The sequence below is a fragment of the Gorilla gorilla genome, chromosome 5 (genome assembly GCF_029281585.2).
Source record: "Gorilla gorilla gorilla isolate KB3781 chromosome 5, NHGRI_mGorGor1-v2.1_pri, whole genome shotgun sequence".
In the NCBI taxonomy this organism is placed as follows: domain Eukaryota; kingdom Metazoa; phylum Chordata; class Mammalia; order Primates; family Hominidae; genus Gorilla; species Gorilla gorilla.
Window position 1 is genome coordinate 98390860 of NC_073229.2, and position 13105 is coordinate 98403964.

Sequence of the window (13105 nt, forward strand, 5' to 3'; positions counted from 1 at the left end):
TGTAAATGTACATTTCTTAAAATTATTACATGCTGTGTCTTTCAACCTGGAGACCGTGCAAAAACAAGAGTGGTGACGACACACTAATTATGGGAAGCAGAGCTTCCCTCTTACTGGCTGATGGGCCCTGAGGTTGTATGTAGCAAAATGACAGGACAATCTTGTAGTAACACTTTCCCCTTGAAGAGAAGGGGGTTTTGATTGTGATATATATTAGTATCTAGGAATGAACAGTAAAAGAGGAACAATTGGCTACTTGCTTATAAGGGAGTTATGAAGTACTGGATTTGGAAAAACCTGGTTTTTATAAAACAGAATGGAATGGAAGCCTAAACCTAGCATTGTTTCCTTAGCTCCCTGAATTAACAGAGCCCGATTGAGACAACACAAACCCCTGGCAACAGGAAATTCAAGGGAAAAAAAGTAAACAACTTGGGCTAGGATGAGCTGACTCCCTTAGAGCAAAGGAGAGGCAGCCCCCATTATCAAATACCATTTTTGCCCGGGGCTTTTGAAACTTGCAGTGTTCCTGCCCTGGCATGGCACCTTATTATTTTGATACCAACTTCATTGTATTTTCACCAGCTTATTACTTGAAATGATAATACAGCCTGTCCATTTGCTGTTTTCAGGCTGTGATGTATTTTCTTAGTAATTTGGTTTTAAAAATAAATAAGGTTTAATTCCCCCCCTGCCACAAAAAAGATTGCCTTATTCATTACTAAAGAATGATATATCATTTTTTTAGAAGGATGTGATGTTTTCTAACTACATTTTTGACAAACTAGGCTTTTAGAGTTGCCATTTATGATCATTCTTGCAATGCAAACTAAAACTAAAATACATTGCTGTTTAGGTTTATAAAACAAGTGCCATTCATCAAGGAAAAGATAGAATACTTCTTTTCTTTTTCTTTCTTCTTAGAAGAGTTTTGTATAAAGAACTTCTTTTAAATATTTGAGATACTTTTCACCCAGAAGAGGTGTTGTTTAAATTGGGGTTTGTGACTAATTTGTTTCAATTAAAAATACTTTAATATCATTATCAAATGCCTCTTAGATGATACGATCTCTGTTACCATATGTGGTAGTTTGCTCTACATACTAGCTATTTAAAACAGATGTAAGTAAAACAAGATTTGTTTGGGAGGAATAGGGTTTCTCCAGAGTAAAGAATACAGAGACCAAATGGAAACATACTTGCTTCACTGCACATGGTTTCTATACTTGGCTGTGCTGGCTTACCATTTTATGGTTACCAGATTTACATCCTTTGAAATTATGGACATTGGATCAAATCCTCATGTTGGAAAACACTCTAAGGTAACATTAAATGAGCATGTGATTTGAATAACCTACAATTTTCACACAGGTTTTGATGACCAAAGTCAAAATATTTCCCATAAAATACTGTAAATTTGCTAAAATTTATACAAAGCTCCTACAGTGTAATAATACAAAGAAACTTTGTTTACTGAAAAAATCTAAAATATCTTTTTTTATATTTTATTTTAAACAATTTTTTAAGTTTGTATTTTTATCTTATTTATTTAAGCTTGTTTTCTCTCTTTTTTTAAAATAATTCTAAAAAAACTAGATACATATGCAGAGCGTGCAGGCTTGTTACATAGGTATACGTGTGCCATGGTGGTTTGCTGCACCTATTGACCCATCCTCTAAGTTCCCTCCTCTCCTCCTGTCACCTCCCACCCCCTAAAGGGCCTTGGTGTGTGTTGTTCCTCTCCCTATGTCCATGTTTTCTCATTGTTCAACTCCCACTTGTGAGTAAGAACATGGGGTATTTGGTTTTCTGTTCCTCTGTTAGTTTGCTGAGGATGATGGCTTCCAGCTTCATCCATCTCCCTGCAAAGGACATGATCTCATTCCTTTTTATGACTGCATAGTATTCCATGGTGTATATGTACCACATTTTCTTTATCCTGTCTATCATTGATGGGCATTTGGGTTGGTTCCATGTCTTTGCTATTGTAAATAGTGCTGCAATAAACATACGTTTGCATGTGTCTTTATAGTAGAATGATATATATCTTCCTTTGAGTATATACCCAGTAATGGGATTGCTGGGTCAAATGGTATTTCTGGTTCTAGACCTTGAGGAGTCTCCATACTGTCTTCCACAATGGTTGAACTCATTTACATTCCCACCAACAGAGTAAAAGCATTCCTATTTCTCCACAGTCTCGCCAGCATCTATTGTTTCCTCACTTTTTAATAATCACCATTCTGACTGGCCTGAGATGGTGTCTCATTGTGGTTTTGATTTGCATTTCTCTGATGATCAGTGATGTTGAGCTTTTTTTCATATGTTTGTTGGAGACATAAATGTCTTCTTTTGAGAAGTGTCTGTTGATATCCTTTACCCACTTTTTGCTGGGGTTGTTTTTTTTTCTTGTAAATTTGTTTAAGTTCCTTGTAAATTCTGAATATTAGGCCTTTGTGAGATGGGTAGATTGCAAAAATTTCTCCTGTTCTGTAGGTTGCCTGTTTGTTCTGATGATAGTTTCTTTTGCTGTGCAGAAGCTCTTTAGTTTAATTAGATTCCATTTGTCAATTTTGGCTTTTGTCGCAATTGCTTTTGGTGTTTTTGTCATGAAGTCTTTGCCCATGCCTATGTCCTGAATGGTATGGCCTAGGTTTTCTTCTAGAGTTTTTATGGTTTGGGGTTTGACATTTAAGCCTTTAATCCATCTTGAGTTGATTTTTGTGTAAGGTGTAAGGAAGGGGTCCAGTTTCAGTTTTCTGCATATGTCTAGCCAGTTTTCTCAGCACCATTTACTAAACAGGAGATCCTTTCCCCTGTTTAATAAATTTTATATAAGTTTATTAAAATTATAGAATTGTAGAGCTAGAAGATTCTTAGAAGGTCTATAGTCACTATGTTAGCAGATTCTTAGATTAGTCATATTTGACTCAGCAAGTACAGTGTTGTATTTGTATTAGGTTCTTTTTGTGTTAGTTTCTTCTTTGTATTTGTATTCTTGAATTTGTGTTAGTTTTCTTTTCTTTTCTTTCTTTTTTTTGGAGACAGGGTCTTGCTCAGTTGCTCACGCTGCAGTGCAGTGGCATGATCACAGCTCTCTGTAGCTTTGACCTCCTGGGCTCAAGCAATCCTCCCAGCTCAGTCTCCTAATTAGCTGGTACTATAGGTGCACACCATCATGCTTGGGTGATTTTTTTTTTGTATTTTTTGTAGAGACAGCGTTTCACATGTTGCCCAGGCTGGTCTCAAACCTTGGGCTCAAGTGGTCCGCCTTTCTGGGCCTCCTAGAGTGCTGGGATTACAGGTATGAGCCACCACGCCCAGCTTGTATTAGTTTTCTCTTACTGTGCCACAAATTACCACAGACTGTACAGCTTAAAACAACATGTATTTATTATCTTACAGTTGTGTAGGCCAGAAGTCTAGGTACAATGTCACTGTATTCTCTTCTCAGGGTTTCTTTAGACTGAAATCAAAGTGTTGTCCAGGGCTGGGCTTCTTATTTGGGATTTGGGATTCTCTTCCAAGTTCATTGTTTGTAGGCAGAATTCATTTCCTTGAAAGCTTATGACTGAGCTCCCCATTGTCTGCTAGCTGTCAAATCTCTGACTTCCTCTCCTGAAACCAGCCAGAGAAAACTCTTTGTTTTTAAAGGGATCATGTGATCAGGTTAGGCCCACCTTGATAATACAGTTTTTGCCCTGTAATATAGTTTTGGAGTGATATCTCATCATATTTACAAGTTCTGCTCACATTCAAGGAGAGGAGATTTTACAAGGGCATGGGTCATGGGGAACGAGTTATCTTTTGCCTGACACACACACATATACACACACACACATATATATGTATGTGTGTATATATATATATATATATATAGCAATGACTGTAACTTTATGGTCTGCGGGATTATTTGTATCTAGGAAATCTGCCTTCTGAACAGTGGTCAGAAGCTCTGGCTTGTGTGGTTATTGCCATCTATTCCTACTTCATTTTACTCACATGCCCCTGGCCCTAATGTGCTTTTTGGGAAGTAGGCAATACTCTCTCGTGGGTATCTTTGGCTTAGTGGTGCCAATATTCCAGGCTTAAACTTCTCCTCTCTCCTTTGTTCTCACACTGGAGACTAGTTCAATGTTTATGGCAAATGTACACACTCTAGTTTCATAGTATTTAAAATAAAGTGACCATATTTCCTACTTATAAGACAATTTTTGGCTCAGAAATTTGTACAGAAATATACTTTTTAAATAATTTTCAGGCACAGTTTCAAATACTCACTAAATTGCTCCTTTCCCATTTTTCCTATAATGCACAATAATGTATGTCCCTTGATCTAGTCCCAGAAAAGGTTTCCAGGAAGATTTCTGAGAAAAGCGCATATGTGACATTTTCTGAAATGAACTTGCTCAGCAACATGTACTTTTTTCCTTTTTGTTAATGTCCCCATATTTGAGCAGAAGGTAAAATTTTGTTTACATGTATAACTTGCTTCAATTTTTCACACACATTTTCTAAGAATGTGCATACTGAAGTTGGTGGGTTATAAAAGGGATTAATACCCCTTTTGGCCTATATTTATTGGAAAGACCAAGTTGCCAGGGTTCTTTGAAGAATTCAGACAAATACATCTGAATATTTTCCATCAAACGGGAGGTAGAGGATCAAGCATGGATTTGCTCTTTATAGCACTTCTGGCAAGAGGCTTTTGGAATAAAATTTATGTATTCCTTCTCAATTTGGTTAACCGCAACATCTGTTTGTCTCCATTGGCCTTTGGCCATTGACCTACTGTCTCCTGTAGAAGACACCCACCATCACTCTTACGACCAAATGTTGATGGGAAACAAGCAGTTCTCAAGTGATTTTAGTCATGGAAATAGTGATAAGCCAAAAGCATGGCCTAATTATATCATCTAAATTCATGGAAAAGGGAATTAATTTTATATTTTATCTGATTTTGGGGACTGAATTATTAATAGTACCAACTTATTTGGACAGGAAAAGGCCAAGAGATTTAGACAAGAACACAGTAAACAGACCCTTCTCATTCAATATAGCATGGGACATGTAGATTTACTTTTTGACTGCAGGAACAATTAGAGGAATCTAGGTGATTTTTCCAAACTTAGGAAATGAAAGTTTAACTAAAATTAAATATATCTGTATGTTTATACATTTTTGAGATAAAACACTATTTTCTCTAGTTTTTTAAAAATGATTTTTTCTAATTTCTAACAATAGCTTATAACTTTACTACACAATTATTGCTACTTCGAAAACGGATTTTCCACTGTTAGGCAGAACAAACAAAGGTTCAGGAGAGGCCAATGCCTGTGAGACCGTGGTACCAGGATCTTCCAGTAACGACTTGGAGCCTGCCAGGCTATGCTTTGATCGAGGGCTCTCTCAGTGTTGGTACCTCTTGCTGCCTAGTCCTGCTTTGTCCTGGCCAGCCATACCCTGCCCAGCTGTGAAAGACCATTCAGTTTCTGCTTTTTCTTTAATTTTTAGATTTTTTTTGTTATACTTTAAGTTTTAGGGTACATGTGCACATTGTGCAAGTTAGTTACATATGTATACATGTGCCATGCTGGTGCGCTGCACCCACTAACTCATCATCTAGCATTAGGTATATCTCCCGATGCTATCCCTCCCCCCTCCCCCCACCCCACAACAGTCCCCAGAGTGTGATATTCCTCTTCCTGTGTCCATGTGATCTCATTGTTCAATTCCCACCTATGAGTGAGAATATGCGGTGTTTGGTTTTTTGTTCTTGCAATAGTTTACTGAGAATGATGATTTCCAATTTCATCCATGTCCCTACAAAGGACATGAACTCATCATTTTTTATGGCTGCATAGTATTCCATGGTGTATATGTGCCACATTTTTGTTTACCTCAAATTATTCCAGTTGCATGATAGCAAAAGTAAGCCAGGTCCCTTTAAGAAGCACTGGACTGAAAATCCAGCTTCTGCTATAAAAACTCATTTCCCCACTCAAGGCATTTTCCTTCTGATTTCAGAGGTGAGGTGCTCAGATGTGCTTTTGCCTCCAATCTCAGCATCTTCTCCTATTCATTTGTTGCCCATTCTATGCTTTCAATTTCTGCTATAGCCACTCAGTCTTCCTCTGTTCTGGTCTCAAGGTGAGCATTTTCTGCTACCCCTGTGTCTAGTGACACCTCCCAGTTTCTGGCACATATCTCTTTTCTCTGGTTCTCTCTTAAGACCTTGGTTTGTCTCTGGCCCAATTCAGGCCACGATTTCTACCCACTTTGATCTTTGCCATGGTTGGAGCTGTATCTTATGACACTGTGTTAGCTGTATCTTATCACACAAACCTGTGGGAACAAGAGATGTAGTATCTACCCACAAGGAATCTACAGACTACTGGGAATAGCAGACCCTCATTAATTAATTATTAGCATTAATTCTTCATGCTTGTAATCCTAAATTTTTTAAAAATTTGAGAACAATTTTTTTTTCTGTCTGGTTTGGGTGTTGGCTATTCCTAAATATTATGGTACTTACTTGTTTACATGAAGGCTGGTTTCTCACCTGGCTGCACCTCTGCTGGGGGGTGCTCACTTTGTCCCTAACTTTTGGGTCAATAGGAAGAAGTAAGACATTGAGTGAATAAATTTGACCTTAAGCTGCTCTTTGCCATGGAAGAGTCCTGGCCCCTAGTGTTTGACTGTCAGTGGTTCTTTACCCCATAAAAATTTTCATCCCTAAGAAAATGCTGCCATGTAACTGACTCTACATGCTGAACCAAGAGAAATTAAGAAGAATAAACCTAATTTGCTTCAGAAAAGAATGTTTCAATATAGAGGAATTATTTCTTATTTTAACCTTGATAATTTTGCCTATAACATTTTCTGGAAAATAGATAAGTATGCAGAGTCTTAGTTATATTTATAGTAAAATAAAATATAGCAAGGTTAACGGAATTGTCCAGAGACCCACAACGAACAGAGGGCAGATCACAGAACTCCACACTCATACTCATGTTCTAGCCATTAGGCCTCTTGGCCTCTCTTTGTTCTATTTGCCAAGGTATGACCAGAGCAGAAAACATCCTCAACCAATTAGGCAAGCTCCCCATCTGGTGATTAGCCTTACTATGAAGACATCTTGTGTATTACCACATTTACGACTGCAATTGGAGCTTTATTTACCATTGGGGGTATAGCTCTTTCCAAGGAAATGACCTTCTAACTGAGCCAGGAGGGGCTGGGCTAAGTTTTTTTCACATTACATATTTAGTATGTTTGGTCACTTTAGATCTCTGTGAGGCAGGGAAGGAGAATTTCATGCATTACAAAGTTCCTAAAAATATTTACAATCTTGTAAATCAAAGTGGGTTTCTACTGGATTTAGCTTTATGCAAATCTTTATATTATGTCTGGGCTTTCAGTCTGATTTTAGAAGAGTACTATTACAGTATTTTAACTTTTATTGAAAATCCAGGCTTTTGAATTTTTTTTAATTTTTAATTTTTGTGGGTACATAATAGGTGTATATATTTATGGGGTACATGAAATATTTTGGTATAGGCATGCAAAGCTTAATAGTCAGAACATGTAGAATTGGGTATCCATCTCCTGAAGCACTTGTCCCTTCTGTTACAAACAATTAAATTGTATCTTGAGTTATTTTAAAAGGTACAATTAAATTATTTTGACGACAATCACCCTGTTGTACTATGAAATACTAGGTCTTATTTATTTATCTTTTTTGTACCTATTAACGTCTCAATCTCCTTCTCACTACCCTTCCCAGCTTCTGGTAACCATTCTTTCATTCTTTCTCTCTATGAGTTTAACTGATTTGATTTTTAGATGCTACCAGTAAGTGAGAACATGAGATGTTTGCTTTTCTCTGCCTGCCTTATTTGACTTAATGTAATGAATTCCAGTTCCATCCATGTTATTGCGAATGACAAGATTGGATTTAATTTTCTTTTATGGCTGAATAGTACTCCATTGTATATAAGTGTCACATTTTCTTTATTCATTCATCTGTTGATGGACACTTAGGTTGCTTCCAAATCTTGGCTATTGTGAACAGCGCTGGGACAAACATGGGAGTACAGATATATCTCTTCAATATGCTAGTTTCCTTTCTTTTGGGCAAAAACTCAGCAGAAGGATTCCTGGATCGTAAGGTACCTCTGTTTTTAATTGTTTTGAGAAAACTCCAAACTGTTCTTCATAATGGCTGTACTAATTTACCTTCCTACCAACAGCGTATAAGGGTTCCCTTTTCTCCATATCCTCGCCAGCATTTGATATTGCCTGACTTTTCTTTTTTTGAGATAGGGTATCACTCTGTCACCCAGGCTGGAGTGCAGTGGTGTGATCTCAGCTCACTTCAGCCTTGACCCTGTGGGCTGAAGTGACCTCCCACCTCAGCCACCCGAGTAGGTGGGACTACAGGCATGTGCCACCATGCCTGGCTTGCCTGACTTTTAGATAAAAGTCATTTTAACTGGAGTGAGATGATATCTCATTGTAGTTTTGATTTGCATATCTCTGATGATCAGTAATGTTGAGTACTTTTTCTTATGCCTGTTTGCCATTCATATGTCTACTTTTGAGAAGTGTCTATTTAAATCTTTTGCCAATTTTTAAATCAGATTATTAGATTTTTAAGTTTTATGAAGTCTAGAAATTTTAGAGTTGTTTGAGCTTCTTATGTATTCTAATTATTAATCCCTTGTCAGATGAGTAGTTAGCAAATATTTTCTCACAGCCTCTGTGTTATCTGTTTACTTTGTTGATTGTTTGCCGTGCAGAAGCTTTTTAATTTGATGTGATCCCATTTGTCTGTTTTTGCTTTGTTTGCCTATGCTTGTGGGGTATTACTCAAGGATTTTTTTTGCCCAGACCAATATCTTGGAGAGTTTCCCCAATGTTTTCTTGTAGTAGTTTCATAGTAGTTTGAGGTGTTAGACTTCAGTGTTTAATCCATTTTGCTTTGATTTTTTGTATATGGTGAGAGAAAGGGATCCAGTTTCATTCTTCTGCACGTAGATATCCATGTGGATATTCAGTTTCCCCCGTACCGTTTATTGAAGAGACTGTCTTTTCTCCAGTGTATATTCTTGGCACCTGCATCAAAAACTAGTTCACAGTAGGTGTGTGGACTTGTTTCTGGGTTCTTTATTCTGTTCCATTGGTCTATGTGTCTGTTTTTATGCGAGTACCATGCTGTTTTGGTTACTGTAGTCCTTTAGTATAATTTGAAGTCAGGTAATGTCATTCCTCCAGTTTTGTTCTTTTTGCTCAGGGTAGCTTTGGCTACTCAGGGTCTTTTGTGGTTTCATATAAATTTTAGAATTGCTTTTTCCATTTCTGTGAAGAATGTCATTTGTATTTTTATAAAAATTGCATCAAATCTGTGGATTGCTTTGGGTAGTATGGACATTTTAACAATATTGATTCTTCCAGTCCATGAACATAGAATATCTTTCCAATTTTTTGTGTCTTGTTCAATTTCTCTCATTATCATTTTATAGTTGTCTTTATAGAGATCTTTCACTTTAATGGTTAATTCCTAGTTATTTCATTTTATTTGTGGCTATTGTAAAGGGAGTACTTTCATTATTTCTTTTTCAGATTGTTCACAGTTTTTTATATAGAAATGCTACTGATTTTCGTATGTTGATTTTGTATCTTGCAACTTGACTGAATTTATCAGTTTGAATAGTTTTTTTGGTGTTGTCTTTAGTTTTCTCCAAATGTAAGATCATATTATCTGCAAAGAAACATAATTTGCATTCTTCGTTTCCAATGTGGATGCCCCTTATTTTTTTTTCTTGTCTGATTGCTCTAGCTAAGACTTTCCTTACTATGCTGAACAACAGTAGTGAAAATGGGCATTCTTGTAATGTTCCAGATCTAAAAGGAAAGGCTTTGATTTTGTCCCTGTTCAATGTAATACTAGCTGTGGGCCTGTCATATATGGCTTTTTTAATGTTGAGTTATGTTTCTTCTAAACCAAGTTTTTTGAGGTTTTCTATTATGAAGAGATGTTAAAGTTTATCAAATGCTTTTTCAACATCAATCGAAATGATCATATGTTTTTTGTCCTTTATTCTATTAATATGTAGTATCACCTTGATTAATTTGCATATGTTGAACCATTCTTGCAGCCCTGGGATAAATCCCACCTGGTCATGATGAACGATCTTTTTAATGTATTGTTGAATGTGGTTTGCTAATATTTTGTTGAGGAGAAAACCTAGACTATTTCAATGTGTTTATGCTTAGCTATCATGCCCAAATCAATTTAGTACATCTTTTAAAGATTCCAGATACTCTAAATCTGGCAACCAGGAAAGAAAAGAGCCATAAAGCAATGTATATTTAGATACCAATATTTCCCTCACACTTTCTTTTCGCTTCCTTATTTCATTTCTTTACTGATTTGTTGACTATTGGCTTATGATGTATTGAGGCCTCAGTCTATAATAACCATTTTTATCTGATGTACAGCTCTACACATTTTATTTAACTCTGTGATGGCAAACTCCTGGTACTTTTGTCATTCTCTTGCCTCTTAGGCTCATGGCAGATATCACTAAACAGTGACAATATTCTTTGCTACTAACCTGTGGGTTTGGCCTCAGGGTCCTTCTTAATACAGTAGTGTATGCATTATCAACCTATAGAAGTGGCTTATAAGTTTAAGTCTGCTAGCTTTTTCTACTCTTTTAGCATTCTTTTTTTTTTTTTGAGACGGAGTCTTGCTTTGTCGCCCAGGCTGGAGTGCAGTGGCGCGATCTCGGCTCACTGCAAGCTCCACCTCCCGGGTTCACACCATTCTCCTGCCTCAGCCTCCCAAGTAGCTGGGACTACAGGCGCCCACTACCACGCCCGGCTAATTTTTTGTATTTTTAGTAGAGACAGGGTTTCACCGTGTTAGCCAGGATGGTCTTGATCTCCTGACCTCGTGATCCGCCCGCTTCGGCCTCCCAAAGTGCTGGGATTACAGGCGTGAGCCACCGCGCCCGGCCTCTTTTAGCATTCTTAAATGCTGTTTAATTAGATGTAAAAGAAGGAAATGAGAAGTTAAATTTGAACTAAATGTGATAAAAGAAAATCTTTATTAACATAGGATATCAGTGAGTCTGATGAAAAGGCTTTAAAATGCTCTAGGAAGTATTTCTGCTTGGGATGTTTGAATTAAACAGTCTCCAAAAGTAGATCATTCTCCTTTTGTTTGAATATTTTCAGAAATGATAAATACACTTTTTGCTGTTGTTGTTGTTTTGAGACACCCAGGGTGGAGTGCAATGGCATGATCTTGACTCACTGCAACCTCCACCTCCCAGGTTCAAGCGATTTTCCTGCCTCAGCCTCCCGATTAGCTGGGATTACAGGCACCCACCACCACACCCGGGTAATTTTTGTATTTTTAGTAGAGATGGGATTTCACCATGTTGGTCTCGAACTCCTGACCTCAGGTGATCCACCTGCCTCTGTCTCTGAAAGTGCTGGGTTTACAGGCATGAGCCACTGTGTCTGGCCTAGAAATAATAAATGTACTGTTTAATGAAATAGCTTATTCTATGTTTGAAGTTTCTTAAGTTTAGAAAATTTTATGTCGAACTGAAATTTCTTTTTCTGTAACTTATACCAATTTTTCTTGTATTCTTTCAATGGAAAACAATGTTTTTTATGTTTTATGTTTTTAAAATTAAGATGTCATTTATTTAAAATAGAATAAAATATAGAGGTCCTAAGATTTCAGTTTGATGACTGTTGAAAATTGTGTACACCTACGTGACTACTACCCAACATAAGATATAGGACATTAGTTTCATTCCAGAAAGATAGCTATTCCTGTTTCAAGTTAATTTCCTGCTCTTCATCCCCTAAAGGCAATCAGTTTCTTACTTCTGTCACCATTGATTAGTTTTAGTGATAAAAATGGACTTATACAGTATGTATTATGTCATATGTATATATAGATGTATTATGACAGTAAGGTTGTTATGAACATTTCTGTAAAAACTTTAATGAACATATGTTTTCATTGCTTTTGGGTAAGTATATAGGAATAAAATTGCTAGGGCAGAAGTTATGTTTAACTTCTTTAGAAACAGCCAAACAGTTTTCCAGAGTGATAGTACCCTTTTGCATTCTCACTAGCAATGAATGAGTTCCAGTTGCAACATGTCTTGCTAGTCATTTAAGTATAGCCATTCTAGTAGTTTTGAATCTGTATTTCATTCTGGTTTCAATTTGTGTTTTCCTGATGACTATACATTTTAGCAGATTGATGGAGTTATTAACCCTTTAAAATAAATGTAAACTTCCCAACTCATTTTTATCTAAGCTAGTACTAATTTAAATCTCCCCTTACGTGTGCTATTGTTTGAAATAAAATCCATGACATTAAATTTACTTTAATAACATTAGATATTATGTATGATTTTCACCTATTAAGATAATTTTAATTTTGTCATTGTATTAGTTACAAATATGTATTATAGATCTGTGGCTAATTTAACCAAAAATACCTGAAATACCTGGCTTTATGTCTGTACCACTACTTCATATTGAGGGACAAAGCTATGAGTAGAATCCTGTACTTCCTCATTAGAAGACGCATTTTAAATTAATATTGACTCGTGAGATGATTGTTCAACCTGCTTTTAAAACTTCTGAATTTTTTCATCAACCCGTATTACTATATCTCATTGATTAAATCCTCATGAGGGATTTGACCAATGACTTAGTAGTGTCAAAATCTGCTAAACTATGAGAATATGCTGTTCTAATATCCTAAAAATGCTATAAAGGTGGAGATTATTTCAGAGAATAGCTCCTAATTATTGCAAAGCCATGATATAACAAAGAGATCACTAGACTTGTAATCGTGAATATTTCATTTTCTAGCTGGATTACCAGGAAAAGTCACTATATTTATCTGAATTCTATATTTCACATCTGTTAAATGGAGATAGTAGTATCTATTTTGTCTACCTCGTAGGGTTGTTGTGATTATCACACTAGATATTGTGATTATCACACTAGATGTTGTGTGTAAAGTGTTTTGTAACTGTAAAAAATACATATATAAGATATTAAA

The 13105-nt window shown here is 36.4% G+C and overlaps 1 long non-coding RNA gene across 1 annotated transcript in view; it reads left to right on the forward strand.

The window, feature by feature from the left end:
• LOC109027208 (uncharacterized) overlaps nucleotides 1–13105 on the forward strand; it is a 632904-nt gene that overhangs the window by 222146 nt on the left and 397653 nt on the right. The window lies entirely within an intron of this gene.